Source organism: Polyodon spathula, chromosome 20 (genome assembly GCF_017654505.1).
Source record: "Polyodon spathula isolate WHYD16114869_AA chromosome 20, ASM1765450v1, whole genome shotgun sequence".
In the NCBI taxonomy this organism is placed as follows: domain Eukaryota; kingdom Metazoa; phylum Chordata; class Actinopteri; order Acipenseriformes; family Polyodontidae; genus Polyodon; species Polyodon spathula.
The window spans coordinates 16,126,626-16,143,949 of NC_054553.1; the positions used below are offsets into that span (position 1 = coordinate 16,126,626).

At 40.4% G+C, this 17,324-nt stretch overlaps 2 protein-coding genes across 10 annotated transcripts in view; one reads left to right on the forward strand and one right to left on the reverse strand.

Annotated features, from left to right (window-relative positions):
- LOC121295490 (plastin-3) overlaps positions 1-17,324 on the forward strand; it is a 513,951-nt gene that overhangs the window by 269,566 nt on the left and 227,061 nt on the right. The window lies entirely within an intron of this gene.
- The window catches only part of klhl13 (kelch-like family member 13), a 172,726-nt gene that overhangs the window by 91,697 nt on the left and 63,705 nt on the right, over positions 1-17,324 (reverse strand). The window contains exon 4 of one of the 9 annotated variants that reach the window (XM_041220165.1): positions 13,128-13,220. The exons of the other annotated variants lie outside the window; for them this stretch is intronic. The gene's annotated coding sequence lies outside the window, so the exon portion shown is untranslated. The remainder of the gene's footprint in view (positions 1-13,127; positions 13,221-17,324) is intronic. 9 annotated transcript variants of the gene reach the window in all.

Consider the following 17,324-nt stretch of genomic DNA (forward strand, 5'->3'; position numbering starts at 1 on the left):
AAATATAGAAAGAAAGATCAGAATTGGAGAAGCCTCCACCCCCCTGAGTTAATACTTGGTGGAAGCACCTTTGGCAACAATTAGAGCTATGAGTCTGTTGGGATAGGTTTCTAACAAACTAGGTTTGGCAATATTTGACCATTCTTCTTTACAAAACTGTTCAAGGTTTGTCAAGTTCCTTGGGGAGTGTTGATGGACAGCAATCTCCAAGTCATGGCACAAATTTTTGATTGGATTTAGGTCAGGGCTCTGACTGGGCCACAAGGACATTTACCTTTTTTTTTTTTTCCTAGCCACTCCAGTGTAGCTTTGGCTGTGTGCTTTGGGTCGTTGTCATGCTGAAAGGTGAACTTCCGTCCCAGTTTCAGCTTTCTTGCAGAGGGCGCCAGTCCCTGCCGATAAAAAACATCTCCATAACATGATGCTGCCACCACCACGCTTCACAGTAGAGATGGTGTTCTTTGGGTGATGCACTGTGTTTGGTTTGCGCCAAACATAACGCTTTGCATTTAGGCCAAAAAGTTCCATTTTAGTTTCGTCAGACCACAAAACTTTTTTGCCACATGGCTACAGAATCTCCTAAGTGATTTTTTTTTTTTTGCATACTTCATCCGAGATTCAAGGTGGGTTTTCTTGAGTAATGGCTTCCTTCTTGCCACCCTACCATACCGGCCAGACTTGTGGAGTACTTGGGATATTGTTGTCACATCTACACTTTGACCAGTCTTGGCCATAAAAGCCAGTAGCTCTGCCATCAGTCTCTTGGTAGCCTCTCTGATTACTCTCCTTCTTGCTCAGTCATCCAGTTTGGAGGGACGGCCTGATCTAGGCAGGGTCTTTGTGGTGTCACACACCTTCCACTTTTTAATAATCGTCTTGACCGTGCTCCAAAGGATATTCAAAGCCTTTGATATTTTTTTATACCCATCCCGATCTGTGCCTTTCAACAACTTTGTCCCGGAGTTCTTTGGAAAGCGCCTTGGTCTTTGCTTTGAAATGCACTACCCAGCAGAGGGAACCTATAGGAACCACCAAGGAAAGGTGTTAAAATCAAGCCTCGCTCAGGACAAATGGAAGCAGCTAGAGACTGGAAGATGCTGGCAGATGTTAGTCAACGGCTTATTTTTCCACCTGAGATTGCCACCACTAACTTTCGACCAGACATTGTCTTGTAGTCTGGATCAGCATGCCTTGTTCATCTGGTAGAGTTAACAGTGCCATGGGAAGATGCTGTGGCTGAGGTGTATGAGAGGAAGAAACTTCGGTATGCTCAACTAGCTGCTGAAGCGGAACAGCGAGGATGGAGAGTCCGAGTTTACCCAGTGGAGGTGGGTTGCCGAGGATTTGTGGCACACTACAACCCGGTTTCTCAGATGTCGGGTTCAGTGGCCAAGAGTTGCATCACACAATGAAGAATTTATCTGAAGCAGCAGAAAGGAGCAGCAACTGGCTGTGGTTGAGACGGAAAGATTCTGGATGGGGATCTCAAGCACAATGGAAAGAAAACAACGCTGATGTTCAGGTAAGTAAGCTAGGCTGAGCTGAGTGGGGGATGGAAGGGGGTGATGCTGGGATGCCAGAATCACCGTTGAGCCCTTTTGAGGTGTCGTGGGCTAGTCATGCTGAAAGAGGATGGAAGGTGCCCACTTGCAGACCACAAGGATGTACCCTACTTAGCTCAAGCCAGACGGTTGTCATGCTGATGCGCTGGGGAGACCGCACTGGGTTGATGCGCTGCGCCAGCATCACAGCCGTTGTGTGTGCTGATGCGCTGGGGAGGCAAAATGAGCTGATCCCTGGAGCCAGCATTACACTTCAGCAATCAACACCAGACAGAAGGATATCTACATCATCAGATGGAAAACAACGCAAATAGATGAAGATGCAGGTGGATCACACTAGTTTACTGCAAAGCTACATCTTAGTTGGTGCCTATCTTGGCGAAATAGTTCAAATCAGCATGAAGTTCAACATCTACTCTCATGTAATGGAAATCATGGTGTGTGATTTTGAAGGCGATTGGTTACAACTGTGCTAATTCAGGATTGCTATTACAATGGGGTGGACACTTATCCAACCAAGCTATTTCAGTTTTTATTTTAGTTAGTTGTGGGGTAGGATGTGAAGATAAATTAAAAAAACAACTATTTTAATTCCAGGCTATAAGGCAACAAAGGTGAAAATTTTGAAAGGTGGTGTACACTTTCTATAGGCACTGTATATGTGTGTGCGTATATATATATACACACACACACACACTCAAAAAAGTACAGTGGCTATCAAAAGTATTGACCTCCCCTTGGACTTTTGGACTTACAGCATGGAATCCAAACGGATTTAATTAGGAGTTTTGGCCACTGATCAGCACAAAAGAGTCCATAATGTCAAAGTGAAAAATAAAATCTACAAGTTGTTCTTAATTACAAATATAAAACAGAAAATAATTGCTTGCATAAGTATTCACCCCCTTTGCTATGACACACCTAAATAAACTCTGGTGCAACCAATTGTCTTTAGAAGTCACATAATTAGTTGAATGGAGTCCACCTGTGTGGAATTAAGGTGTTTCACATGATTTCAGGTTAAATACACCTGTCTCTGGGAGGTCCCACAGTTGGTTAGTACATTTCCTAACAAAAACTACAACATGAAGACGAAGCAACATTCAAAGCAAATCCAGAATAAGGTTCTTCAAAGGCACTAATCAGGGGTAGGATATAAGAACATTTCCAAGGCATTGAATATCCCCCGGAGCTCAGTAAAGTCCATTATTAAGAAATGGAGAGAATATGGCACAACTGTGAATCTGTCTAGAACAGGCCGTTCGGGTGAGAAGGGCACTAGTCAGGGAGGCCACCAAGAGGCTTATGGCAACTCTAAAGGAGTTACAGTGTTCCACGGCTGAGCTGGGAGACACTGTGCATATGGCAACAATAGCCTGGGTGCTTCACAAAACTGGCCTTTATGGGAGAGGGCCAAAAGAAAGCCATTGTTGAAAAAAACTCACATCAAATCTCGACTAGAGTTTGCCAGAAGGCATGACTCTGAGACCAAGTGAAAGAAGATTCTATGGTCTGATGAGACCAAAATAGAGCTTTTTGGCATCAATGCTAAGCGCTATGTTTGTCTTAAGCATAACACCACCCATCATCCTGAGAAAACCATCCCTACCGTGAAGCATGGTGGTGGCAGCATCATGCTATGGGGATGCTTCTCTGTGTCAAAGCCTGGAAAGCTTGTGAAGATAGAGGGCAAAATGGATGCAGCAAAGTACAGAGAAATCCTGGAGGAAAACCTGCTGAAGTCTGCAAGAGACCTGGGACTTAGGAGAAGATTCATCTTCCAGCAGGACAATGACCCCAACCATACAGCCAAAGCCACACTGGAGTGGCTTAAAAACAAAAAGGTCAATGACCGGAGTGGCCCAGTCAAAGCCTGGACCTCAATCCAATTGAGAATATGTGGAAAGAGCTGAAAATTGCTGTTCACCAAAGGTCCCCATCCAACTTGATGGAGCTTGAGCAATTTTGCAAATAAGAATGGGCAAAAATTGCAGTGTCCATTTAGAACAATTTAAGATTTTATTTTTCACTTTGACATTATGAACTTTTTTGTGTTGATCTGTGGCTTAGAGTTCCCTCTAAGCATTTAGATACTGAGAATCTTGCTGTTTTGACTGAGAAAGGGTCAATTATCAGTGAAAAACCTTCGGCTCACTTAACCCTTTTAATATATTTTTGTTGCATTATACAATTTTTAAACAATATTCCAGCACAAGTATCTCAACAATTTTACAATGTACTTTAAATTTAAACTTAAACTTAAACAAGATATTTATTGTGGCTCTGCTAACACTGGCATCTGCACTGCCTTCAATTGTAACCATCTTTAGGGCTACTGACTGTACCATTCTTGGGAACACCAAATTCCGTTTTTAAAAAATGGCCAACTCCATTTGTTCCCACTTTTTATAATGTATTAATTAAGTACGGCATTTCAACATTAATATAATTTTTTTTTTTTCCCCCCAATCAGACACTTGTTGCTGTACCACACTCCATTCTGAGGTTTTTCCTCTAATCAGTACTTTGTGTTTTCTACATGTTAACCACTCCCTAATCCATGTACATGTGTTTCCTTGAATCCCAACTGCGTTCAGTTTGAGAATTAATCTTTTGTGCAGGACTTTGTCAAAAGCTTTCTGGAAATCTAAATAAACCATATCATATGCTTTGCAATTATCCATTATCGATGTTGCATCCTCAAAATAATCAAGCATGTTAGTTAGACGCGATCTCCCTTTCCTAAAACCATGTTGACTGTCTCCCAGGACCCTGTTACCATATAGATAATTTTCCATTTTGGATCTTATTATAGTTTCCATAAGTTTGCATATAATAGAAGTCAGGCTTACTGGTCTGTAGTTACCTGGTTCAGTTTTGTTTCCCTTTTTGTGGATCGGTATTACGTTTGCAATTTTCCAGTCTGTCGGTACCACCCCTGTGTCAAGAGACTGCTGCATGATCTTGGTTAGCGGTTTGTAAATTACTTTTTTCATTTCTTTGAGTACTACTGGGAGGCTCTCATCCGGCCCAGGGGATTTGTTTATTTTAAGAGCTCCTAGTCCCTTTAACACTTCTGCCTCAGTTATGCTAAAGTTATTTAAAACTGGATAGGAATGCCTTAGCAATGTTCATTTCTATTTCTCTCTTGGCCTTTCTAACTTCCTTTTTGACTTGCGTTTGCAGTTCCGTGTAATCTTTCTGCATACTTTCTTTTTGGTCCTTTTTTAATGCTTTATAAAGTGCCTTTTTTCGCTGAATATTTTTTTTAATTGATCTATTAAACCATTTTGGCAATTTAGTTTTACATTTAGATTTGTCTACTTTAGGGATGTAATTGTTTTGCGCCTCTAGTATTAGATTTTGTAGAACAACCATCCTTCTTCTGTGAGTGTTTTCTCGATTTTACTCCAATCTACTTCTGTTAGTCTCTGTTTCATACCTTCATACTTTGCTTTTCTAAAATTGTAAACCTTAGCTTTAGTCATTAATTTTGGGGTTTTAAAAAACACTTCAAATAGACCATGTTGTGGTCTGAGTTTGCCAGTGGTTCTCTGACCTCTGTTTTAGTTATTCTATCTTCGTTATTTGAAAAGACTAAATCAACATTGTTATCGTTTTATTTGCTTTCTTATTCTCTACGTGTTTATGACTGGCAGTATGGCAATTAATGGTATTGACTCATATGTGATAACGTGAATTATATCAAAACTTTTAGACTACTATCGCACCATCCTCATATAGATAATCAGATGTATTTTAACTGTCTTACTAAAACATTGCTTTTTTTCCTTCATGGTGCAGCCGTCCTGTTGAGTTTCTGCAGAGACATGGAGTGAAGTCACATGATGAATAAACTCACAAACAAAAAAAATAATGGACATGGTATGTCTTAATTCAATTACTCTACACTTAAATGTGTACTTGACTACTGTTCTGATTACATTTTTACCAGTTTCAAAACGCTTGAGATGATTTCTGAAATCTAAAAAGGAAATAAAACTAAAACCGTCAAAGAGTATTGTGATTTTTATTTATGTTTACTGGAGTATTTACACTTCTAAATAATGCAGGAAGATTGTGCTTCACTGATTTTAGTATTCAAATTATACAATGAGTTAAAAACTGTTAAGTTCATGAGCAGCACTCTCTATAGAGGCAGAATCGCCAGACGCCTGCTTTGCCTACCCTGTACCAGTAGATTCGCTGGTGCCCGAGCGAGCTCTGCACTAATGTGACATGTCTTTTTACAGAGGGAAATCAGAGAATCAACTGCAAGTCAGACACAAATATGCTTATGTTAATGCTTTGTAAGAATAGTCTCAAAATGTACCTCAAGAGCTGGAGTCTCGACCGAGGTTGATATTTATGATATAACTTTCGCAAGTTAGAGTGCAAACACACACATACAGTGCCGAGAAAGTTTGTGAACCCCAATGATAATTATGGAAATTCCATATTTTTACCATGAAAGCCTTCTTCAATCAAAACCAATCTTTTCTTATATATCCAATAGGGTTTATACTAACCAATTCCATGTCTTTTGAAACAAAATGATGTTCCTTCCATACAATTCACCTTCCATACAATTCGACAGGGTGTGTGTATAACTAACATCACTGTTTTTGTAAATAACATTATTAAAGCTAACTAAGATTTTAAATAAATAAATTAAAAAATGGTCCTCTGTGAACCTAAAAAGTCTCATCCAGGATAGCTGGAGCAATGCTCTATTTGTGTTTTCTAAGCAGGTCCCACATCCCCTGTAGGCAAACTAATGCTGGATTATTGCCCGTCTATCTAGGCGTCCATACCCTCAAGCATGAGGCTTTGCAAGCTGCCGACACTGCCTAGGACTGAAGGTTTCAGAGTATAAAGAGAGCAGCATCATTAATGTGGCAGGACTCTAAACTACTCAAATATCCTCCAGCAAGGGCATTTACAAACACAACCACAACAAGCTGTAGGCCTACATGCCAAACACTACAGAAATGTGTAAATGAACTAGATTCAGCAAGCAATTTTTTGGCAAAGTTTCACCATCTTCCACAGGGCTCTCCAAAACGTTCCTATTGACAGTTCAGGAGTCTGAACAAAAAAAAACTGAAAATGTGGTGGTCTCGAAGTACAAAGTTTTAGTGTTATGGTACACAAATCTCTCTCTCTTTTAAATTCATTAAAGTTTTGATAAATTTCACACAAAAAAAAACACAAAAACATTTGTTTCTGTCTAAAAGAAAGAACAAAACAGCATAGCAATAGCAAAACACAATTCCAGTTTGCTGTTCAATATAAACTATGCATGCTCCGCTCTCACCTCCAGAAGACACTAAGCTCTACTGTATGGATATTTACCTCATAAAAGACCCAAAACCTGAATAAGCTGCTCTCTGAGCCAGTGATGCAGTCATGGCCCGCACCCTAGGACACAAAAAGACTGCACTCACAGATCTCATCATAATTTTTTCTTGAAGGTTAATGGTTACATTTCTATTTCAGGGAACCAGGGTTATGATAATTACCTAACCTTCCCTTTCAAGTATGAAATGTTACCATTGACATATGGGTGAGCGTACCAAAAGCCACCACAAGCACAATATTACAGGATGACTGGAATGCTATAAGGCTAAGCCGAGAGGCTGCCTTGTGCGTTACAAGTGGAAGCGACAGCGAGTGGGAGAAGTACAGGCGTGGAAAAGTACAGAGCAGTTTCGAAGCAGAAAGGAGAAATTGCATCTTGAATTGCTTTAATCAGAAAACAGAGGACATTGGGGAAACACAGCAGCAGCTCAAAGTCAAACAGCCGTGTGTGTTTTTCTGATAAAAAACAAGCTGAAACTCGGAGCAGCTGATTCAAATTCAGCGCAGTTTTGAGACACGGGCGAGGGGAGGAGCCAACAGCACAGCAGAACAACGCAGTTAAACGAGGCAGTCTTCCCAGCGACAGCGACTGGGAGAAGTACAGGCGTGGAAAAGTACAGAGCAGTTTCGAAGCAGTTTGAAAGCAGGTTGACGGCTGCAGAAGAAACTAAACTTAAAAAAAAAAAAAAACCTCAACATGGTCTTCAAGCCAGTAATCTGTGACACCTGCTTGATGTGGGAAATCCGAGAAAACCCAGCGGAGCTAAACCAAGTGTGCGTAAAGTGCCGCGCGATCCAGGATTTGCATAAACTAGTAAGTATGCTAGAAATGGAGCTGGAAGAAGTGAGACAGCAACAGGATCTTGAGGAACTGGCACACCCACAATTCATGGAAGTCTGCATCACCCCTAACAGACTGAAAGCCACCAGGGAGATAGAAGGTCAGAACAGCTGGGTTCAGGTAGGCAGAAGCAGGGAAAAAAAGAAACTTCGTCAAACACAACCACCAGAAATCAAAACAACCAACAGATTTGAGTCACTTCAGAATTTTGATGAGCAGAACCAACAACAAGAGAATGAAAGGAACAACATCCAGGATCCCACTGACAGTGGTGACCAGACAGCAAAAAGAAGGGAGGTCATGATTGTTGGGGACTCCATATTGAGAAACACAGCAAGTTCAATTCGCAGTTTGGACCCCCTTACTACAACAGTGTGCTGCCTTCCGGGAGCCTCGGTCAAGCACATCACTGAGAACGTGGACAGGCTCCTAGAACGAACAGGAGACGACCCGGTAGTAGTCGTCCACATTGGTACAAACAACATTGGAAGAGACAGACCAAAATCCCTGCAAAACAAATTCAGAGAGCTAGGAAGGAAATTAAAAGAGAAAACCAAAACTGTGGTATTTTCTGGTATACTACCCGCACCTTGCAAAGGACCATATGGACAGCTGGAAATAATTAATCAAAACGCATGGCTGAAGACATGGTGCACACGGGAAGGCTTCACCTATCTTGATCATTGGACCACATTCTACAACGAGGACTATCTGTATAGACGGGATGGACTGCATTTAAATAACAAGGGAACTAGTCTACTCGGAGAAAAGATCCTCGAGCAGGTTCGGAAGCATTTAAACTAGAAAGGAAGGGGGGAGAAATCAACAAAAAAAACAGAAGGGAGACCGCATCAAAACAAGAACAACAACTCAGGTAAGACAACCATTAAATGTATTTATCTAAATGCTAGAAGTATCAGAAACAAAATTCTAGAACTTGAAGCTACTGCACTAACAGGTAACTATGATGTGATAGGTGTTACAGAAACGTGGTTGTCTGAGAGTGATGGGGACGAATTTAATATTTGTGGGTATACACTGTATAGGAAAGACAGGCAGGACAGAAGAGGAGGAGGGGTAGCGCTATACATAAGAAACAGTCTTGAAGCCCAGGTGTTAAACCTGGACAAAGAAAATAAAACCGAATCAATATGGGTCAGAATAACAGACAAAAATTCAAAAGGCATAATAATAGGAGCATGCTATAGACCGCCAGATTCAGACGGTGAGCACAATAATCTGTTATACAATGACATTAGAAATGTGTGTAGCAAAGGAGAAGCCATACTAATGGGGGATTTCAACTTCCCCCAAATAAAATGGGAAAACCCGGTGGGTAGCGCGAAGGATGAAATAGAAATGGTGGAAATGACAAATGACTGCTTCCTAACACAATTTGTGAAGGCACCCACTAGAGGGGAGGCATGCCTTGATTTAGTCTTTTCAAATAACGAAGATAGAATAACTAAAACAGAGGTCAGAGAACCATTGGCAAACTCAGACCACAACATGGTCTCATTTGAAGTGTTTTTTAAATCCCCAAAAGAAATGACTAAAGCTAAGGTTTACAATTTTAGAAAAGCAAACTATGAAGGTATGAAACAGAGACTAACAGAAGTAGATTGGAGTAAAATAGAGAAAACACCCACAGAAGAAGGATGGTTGTTCTTCAAAAATGTAGTACTAGAGGCACAAAACAATTATATCCCTAAAGTAGACAAATCTAAATGTAAAACTAAATTGCCAAAATGGTTTAATAGATCAATTAAAAAAAATATTCAGCGAAAAAAAGGCACTTTACAGAGCATTAAAAAAGGACCAAAAAGAAAGTACACAGAAAGAGTACACAGAACTGCAAACGCAAGTCAAAAAGGAAGTTAGAAAGGCCAAGAGAGAAATAGAAATAAACATTGCTAAGGGAGCTAAAACCAATTCCAAAATGTTTTTCCAATATTACAACAGCAAGAGAACATTCAAAGAGGAGATTAAATGTTTAAGAGATACAAATGGCAAAATCGTAGATGAAGAAAAAAAAATAGCAAATATGTTAAATGATTACTTTTCACAAGTTTTTACAAAGGAAGATACTGACAACATGCCCCACATGTCATCCAGTTCCTATCCAGTTTTAAATAACTTTAGCATAACTGAGGCAGAAGTGTTAAAGGGACTAGGAGCTCTTAAAATAAACAAATCCCCTGGGCCGGATGAGATCCTCCCAGTAGTACTCAAAGAAATGAAAGAAGTAATTTACAAACCGCTAACCAAGATCATGCAGCAGTCTCTTGACACAGGGGTGGTACCGACAGACTGGAAAATTGCAAACGTAATACCGATCCACAAAAAGGGAAACAAAACTGAACCAGGTAACTACAGACCAGTAAGCCTGACTTCTATTATATGCAAACTTATGGAAACTATAATAAGATCCAAAATGGAAAATTACCTATATGGTAACAGGGTACTGGGAGACAGTCAACATGGTTTTAGGAAAGGGAGATCGTGTCTAACTAACTTGCTTGATTTTTTTGAGGATGCAACATCCATAATGGATAATTGCAAAGCATATGACATGGTTTATTTAGATTTCCAGAAAGCTTTTGACAAAGTCCCGCACAAAAGATTAATTCTCAAACTGAACGCAGTTGGGATTCAAGGAAACACATGTACATGGATTAGGGAGTGGTTAACATGTAGAAAACAGAAAGTACTGATTAGAGGAAAAACCTCAGAATGGAGTGTGGTAACCAGCGGTGTACCACAGGGATCAGTATTAGGTCCTCTGCTATTCCTAATCTACATTAATGATTTAGATTCTGGTATAGTAAGCAAACTTGTTAAATTTGCAGACGACACAAAAGTAGGAGGAGTGGCAAACACTGTTGCAGCAGCAAAGGTCATTCAAAATGATCTAGACAAGATTCAGAACTGGGCAGACACATGGCAAATGACATTTAATAGAGAAAAGTGTAAGGTACTGCACGCAGGAAATAAAAATGTACATTATAAATATCATATGGGAGATATTGAAATTGGAGAAGGAATCTATGAAAAAGACCTAGGAGTTTTTGTTGACTCAGAAATGTCTTCATCTAGACAATGTGGGGAAGCTATAAAAAAGGCTAACAAGATGCTTGGATACATTGTGAAAAGTGTTGAATTTAAATCAAGGGAAGTAATGTTAAAACTGTACAATGCACTAGTAAGACCTCATCTTGAATATTGTGTTCAGTTCTAGTCACCTCTCTATAAAAAAGATATTGCTGCTCTAGAAAGAGTGCAAAGAAGAGCGACCAGAATTATTCCGGGCTTAAAAGGCATGTCATATGCAGACAGGCTTAAAGAATTGAATCTGTTCAGTCTTGAACAAAGACGACTACGTGGCGACCTAATTCAAGCATTCAAAATTCTAAAAGGTATTGACAGTGTCGACCCAAGGGACTTTTTCAGCCTGAAAAAAGAAACAAGGACCAGGCTTCACAAATGGAGTTTAGAAAAAGGGGCATTCAGAACAGAAAATAGGAGACACTTTTTTACACAGAGAATTGTGAGGGTCTGTAATCAACTCCCCAGTAATGTTGTTGAAGCTGACACCCTGGGATCCTTCAAGAAGCTGCTTGATGAGATTTTGGGATCAATAAGCTACTAACAACCAAACGAGCAAGATGGGCCGAATGGCCTCCTCTCGTTTGTAAACTTTCTTATGTTCTTATGTTACCATATGGAACCCCAGCAACAAGTAGCTAGGTTGAAGAAACTGAGGTAAAAACTCTCAACAAAACAGGAATTTAAACAATTACATTATTAATATTAAACGTCATGTATTTTTAGCCAAATCCAAAACGAGAAATAATTAACTCGAGCCAGAGCTATTGCAGCCTGGGGGAGAGCACAAAGTCAGCCGACTTATGTTGCTGAATCCCTGGGAAGGAGTGACTCAAGCCGCTGGATTCACACGGGGCACAAGGTCGCAGTGGGATGTAACAAGCAACAGGCTGTAGTGCACATAATTAGTGAAAACTACTACAGCAATTATATTAATAAATCACATATAATTTGTGTAAAAACACAACAAATGCAAAATATATGGTAGATAGATCAAGTACTTATCTGAAATAGGCTCTCCGGACAGGTCTAGAAAGGAAAAATGGCGCAAAGATCTGTGAGAGCAGTCTTTGTTCCCTCGGGGGTGAAGCCATGACAGTGTCACTGGCTCAGAGAGCAGCCTTGGTATATCTTATTCAGGTTTCGGGTCTTTAGGAGGTAAATGCTCATACAGTAATGGTTACATTTCGTACTTGAAAGGGAACTATCGGTACCCAACATCATAACTACCGCAGACGACACAAAAATAGGAGTGGCGGCAAACACTGTTGCAGAAGCAAAGGTCATTCAAAATGATCTAGACAAGATTCAGAGCTGGGCAGACACATGGCAAATGACATTTAATAGAGAAAATTGTAAGGTACTGCACGCAGGAAATAATGTGCATTATAAATATCATATGGGAGATACTGAAATTGAAGAAGGAATCTATGAGGACGACCTAGGAGTTTTTGTTGACTCAGAAATGTCTTCATCTAGACAATGTGGGGAAGCTATAAAAAAAAAAGGCTAACAAGATGCTCGGATATATTGTGAAAAGTGTTAAATTTAAATCAAGAGAAGTAATGTTAAAACTGTACAATGCATTAGTAAGACCTCATCTTGAATTTTGTGTTCAGTTCTGGTCACCTCGCTATAAAAAAGATATTGCTGTTCTAGAAAGAGCGAATTATTCCAGGTTTAAAAGGCATGTCATATGCAGACAGGCTAAAAGAATTGAATCTGTTCAGTCTTGAACAAAGAAGACTATGCAGCGACCTAATTCAAGCATTCAAAATTCTAAAAGGTATTGACAATGTCAACCCAAGGGACTTTTTCAACCTGAAAAAAGAAACAAGGACCAGGGGTCACAAATGGAGTTTAGAAAAAGGGGCATTCAGAACAGAAAATAGGAGACACTTTTTTACACAGAGAATCGTGAGGGTCTGGAATCAACTCCCCAGTAATGTTGTTGAAGCTGACACCCTGGGAAGAAGCTGCTTGATGAGATTTCTGGGATCAATAAGCTGCTAACAACCAAATGAGCAAGATGGGCCGAATGGCCTCCTCTCGTTTGTATATCTTTCTTATGTTCTTACCATGAATTCTGTCAAGAATTAAAAAGCAATCAGTAAACCCTTAAACCTAGCAGTATAACTAAACAGACAGTGAAAAATTAATCCTGATTACAACATGGCTGGACTTCACTGTCTGTTTTGAACACCATACTTTAAAAGACGCAACAAATTGGCAGAAAAAAAAAAAAAAGGAAAAATTACCTGGTTCTCTGGTCGTGTGCCGGTTCAGTTCTTCAGTGGGCAAAAAATCCATTGAAACTTCTAAGCCATTTCTTTATCAGCAGAAGCTGACATCTTTTAAAGATAAAGAAAATACACAGTGGGGCTGCCTGTGTTAGACGGACAGACACACACCCAAGGAAGCAGACAGCTGCAAACCTGACAGGCCCGACAGACCATTAGTGCGTAAAGGAGGAGGTACATGTAGTACAAGCTGGAAGTTATTACAATAGCGCTAACAATTTTATATTATATATATATATTATATATATATATATCATATAATATATATATATATATATCTATATAATATCTATATATATATATTAGACACACACACACACACACACACACACACACACACACAGTGCCTATAGAAAGTCTACACCCCATTTCAAAATGTTCACCTTTTGTTGCCTTATAGCCTGGAATTAAAATGCATTAAAATAGTTTTTTTTTTTTCATTTATCTACACATCCTACCCCACAACTTCCAAGTGAAAAAAATATTCTAGAAATTTGTAGAAAATTAAATAAAAATAAAAACTGAAAAAGCTTGGTTGGATAAGTGTCCACCCCCCCTTTGTAATAGCAATCCTAAATTAGCTCAAGTGTAACCAATCGCCTTCAAAATCACACATAAGAACATAAGAACATAAGAAAGTTTACAAACGAGAGGAGGCCATTCGGCCCATCTTGCTCGTTTCTGGTTGTTAGTAGCTTATTGATCCCAAAATCTCATCAAGCAGCTTCTTGAAGGATCCCAGGGTGTCAGCTTCAACAACATTACTGGGGAGTTGATTCCAGACCCTCACAATTCTCTGTGTAAAAAAGTGTCTCCTATTTTCTGTTCTGAATGCCCCTTTTTCTAAACTCCATTTGTGACCCCTGGTCCTTGTTTCTTTTTTCAGGCCGTCCCTCCAAAGTCCCTTGCGTCCACACTGTCAATACCTTTTAGAATTTTGAATGCTTGAATTAGGTCGCCACGTAGTCTTCTTTGTTCAAGACTGAACAGATTCAATTCTTTTAGCCTGTCTGCATATGACATGCCTTTTAAAGCACGGAATAATTCTGGTCGCTCTTCTTTGCACTCTTTCTAGAGCAGCAATATCTTTTTTAAGAAAGGTGACCAGAATCTGCACACAAGTATTCAAGATGAGGTCTTACAAGATGCATTGTACAGTTTTAACATTACTTACTCTTGATTTAAATTCAACACTTTTCACAATGTATCCGAGTATCTTGTTAGCCTTTTTTATAGCTTCCCCACATTGCCTAGATGAAGATGTTTCTGAGTCAACAGGGACTCCTAGGTCTTTTTCATAGATTCCTTCTCCAATTTCAAATGAATGGAGCAAAGTACAGAGAAGTACCTTGAGGAAAATTTTTATTGCCCTCTGCAAGTAGCTGAAACTGGAACCGACGACGTTGTACAAACGGTGCGGAGGAACTGAAAAACAAGCAGACCCCTCACGTTCAACCCCCAAACTGTCTGCGTCAAAACGAATGATATGGTCTTCACGCACACTTCCAGTCGTAACATTACCATCTATCCCTTATCGTTCCTAGGATTATGCCTAGCACGCCACCCACCACCCACACCAATAGTCGTACCCCCACCGCCCGCACGACCACATATGATGGTAGGTGAGCGCTCCACGCCTCAACCACAACCCAGGAGCATGCGTATCGTGACACCGACAAAACCAATCACGATCAGTACAACTACAATTGGACGGCACACACCACGAGATACACTATCGACCAAGACCGGTTCGAGTTATCCAACCACGACACACGGCCCACCCTCTGGACATTCATGCACCCAAACCTAGCCTGCACCACGTATCGCATGACCCGAACCTACCACCTACACACCAGCCAAACATACTTTAGATTCCACCCCAATTCCCGCGGCACTACCTAGTATACGACAACGTCCCCACACGCTTAATAGGTACCAGACTACAACCGCCTATCACACACAACCAACCCAACACGGGAGACACCCCCCTTTCCCTCCCCTTTCCCACCTGGTTACGTTCATCATCCGTGCCCGTAGAGGGACCCATCACGGATTTTGAAGCCCACTCCAACTCGACAGGGCAGGCGATACATGCCCATATGACCCACCAACCACAAATAACCCCGCGCTACTACCCCCCTCCACAATTTTCTCTATTAAATTCACCTTTCAGCATGACAACTGCCCAAAGAACACAGCCAAAGCTACATTGGAGTGACCTTAAGGAACAAAAAGGTTTGCCACTCCTTGAGTGGTGTCGTCAGAAAATTTAAACCTAAATCCAATCGAAAAATCTGTGGCATGAATGTAGATTAGGAATAGCAGAGGACCTAATACTGATCCCTGTGGTACAGTTTTGGTTACCACACTCCATTCTGAGGTTTTTCCTCTAATCAGTACTTTCTGTTTTCTACATGTTAACCACTCCCTAATCCATGTACATGTGTTTCCTTGAATCCCAACTGCTTCCAAAGGAGAATTAATCTTTTCCAATTATGATCTTTGTCAAAAGCTTTCTGGAAATAAAATAACCATTCATATGCTTTGCAATTATCCAGTGTCGATGTTGATCCTCAAAAAAATCAAGCAAGATAGTTAGGCACGATCTCCCTTTCCTAAAAAAAAATGTTGATTTAAATGCACTCTGAGGCACTAGGTAAATTTCCAATGTGAAAAAAGTTATAGTTTCCATAAGTTTGCATATAATAGAAGTGTGGCTGTGTGTGTGTGTGTGTGTGTGTGTATAAGTATACAAGTCCTTAAGTCCGCTGCAGTTGGTGCTGCTGCAATGCAAGCTTACGTGCAAGCAGCATAAATTACATGTAAATAAACAATGTGAATTTTTATTTAAATTACAAAAACATGACTACTGTTCTACATAATGTATTTTTAAACTACAGTAGCTATGGTGACGTCACCACTAAATTACCATCAAAGGTTCAAACCTTCCTTCGGTAATGTGTTCCGAACATTCGAAGGTCAAAATATACCCTTCGTTGCAGCCCTATTTATAATTGAAAAAAAAGTTGGAAATACTTTCACTTCTGGAAAAATATTTTACCAGGGATAAAATAGCACAAGATTTAGGAATTGGAAAGGGCACTGTGACTGATATTAAATAGCCTCAGACTAAAAACATTTGCAGTGTCTGGTAGTAAAGGTGGGATTTCCAAGAAATATATTGCTTGTACTTGTGCATTACAATTTCCAAGTACTCAAGTCCAATTTTTAAATGGCAAATCAAACACACAATCAAGTATTATATTTTGTAATTAATGTTTGCCTTCTTGTGCAGTTAACTGTACATTGACAAGTATTACTAAACAACAATGTAATCAAATGCACGTATTCACACAAGCTTTACATTAACTTGTGTGAAAGATCCTTGCCACAATTATGGTTCGTTGCCCCTTTAAGAACAGACCCAGGACACAGAAATGGATTTTCGTAGTGCTCACGCGCACTTTTAATGAACACAAAAAAATAAACAAAACAAACAAACACCTAGCTCCTTCTTGGAGCACTAACTATGCAGTCAGGATTCCCCTAACTAACACCCCGGACAGCTAAGCTGTTTACCAGTATCCCAAAATCACACAGTTTATCACAGTACCTCACACTGACTGCTCGGAACCAGAGCAAACTTTCTGTTCCTTCTTTCAGCAGCCCCGAACTGACTGAATGCATTCTTTCTACAATCAATTCTACAATTTACAATTAACACCAGGTGCAGGGAATTACTAAACAATAAAACAATTAGCCCATTCACCCAAATGTGCATTCTCACATGTTTTCTACAGGGAAGGATTTTTAACCGCCTCCCTGCTATCTTACACAACCCCCCCCCCCAAAGTGTGCAACACTGATTGGCCATACCAAGGCCACCCCCTCCCCTAAAACACAACCACCTACACTCAAGTCCAGAAATGTCCATTTCCGCCCTCTTCCACGGGCGGGCTCGAGGGTGGGTCGGACCTTCCAGCACATCCGGGAAGGGACCAAGAACCGGCGACACAGGACCCCATCGGGATGACAGGGCCGACCGAAGCAACGCCCAGGGAACAGGAGGATGCAGCAGTGGGCAGAGATCTTCACCTGGGGACCGGCGCAGCAATGTCCGATCACCCATGGGAAGTGAAGCAGTGAACAGGGGGA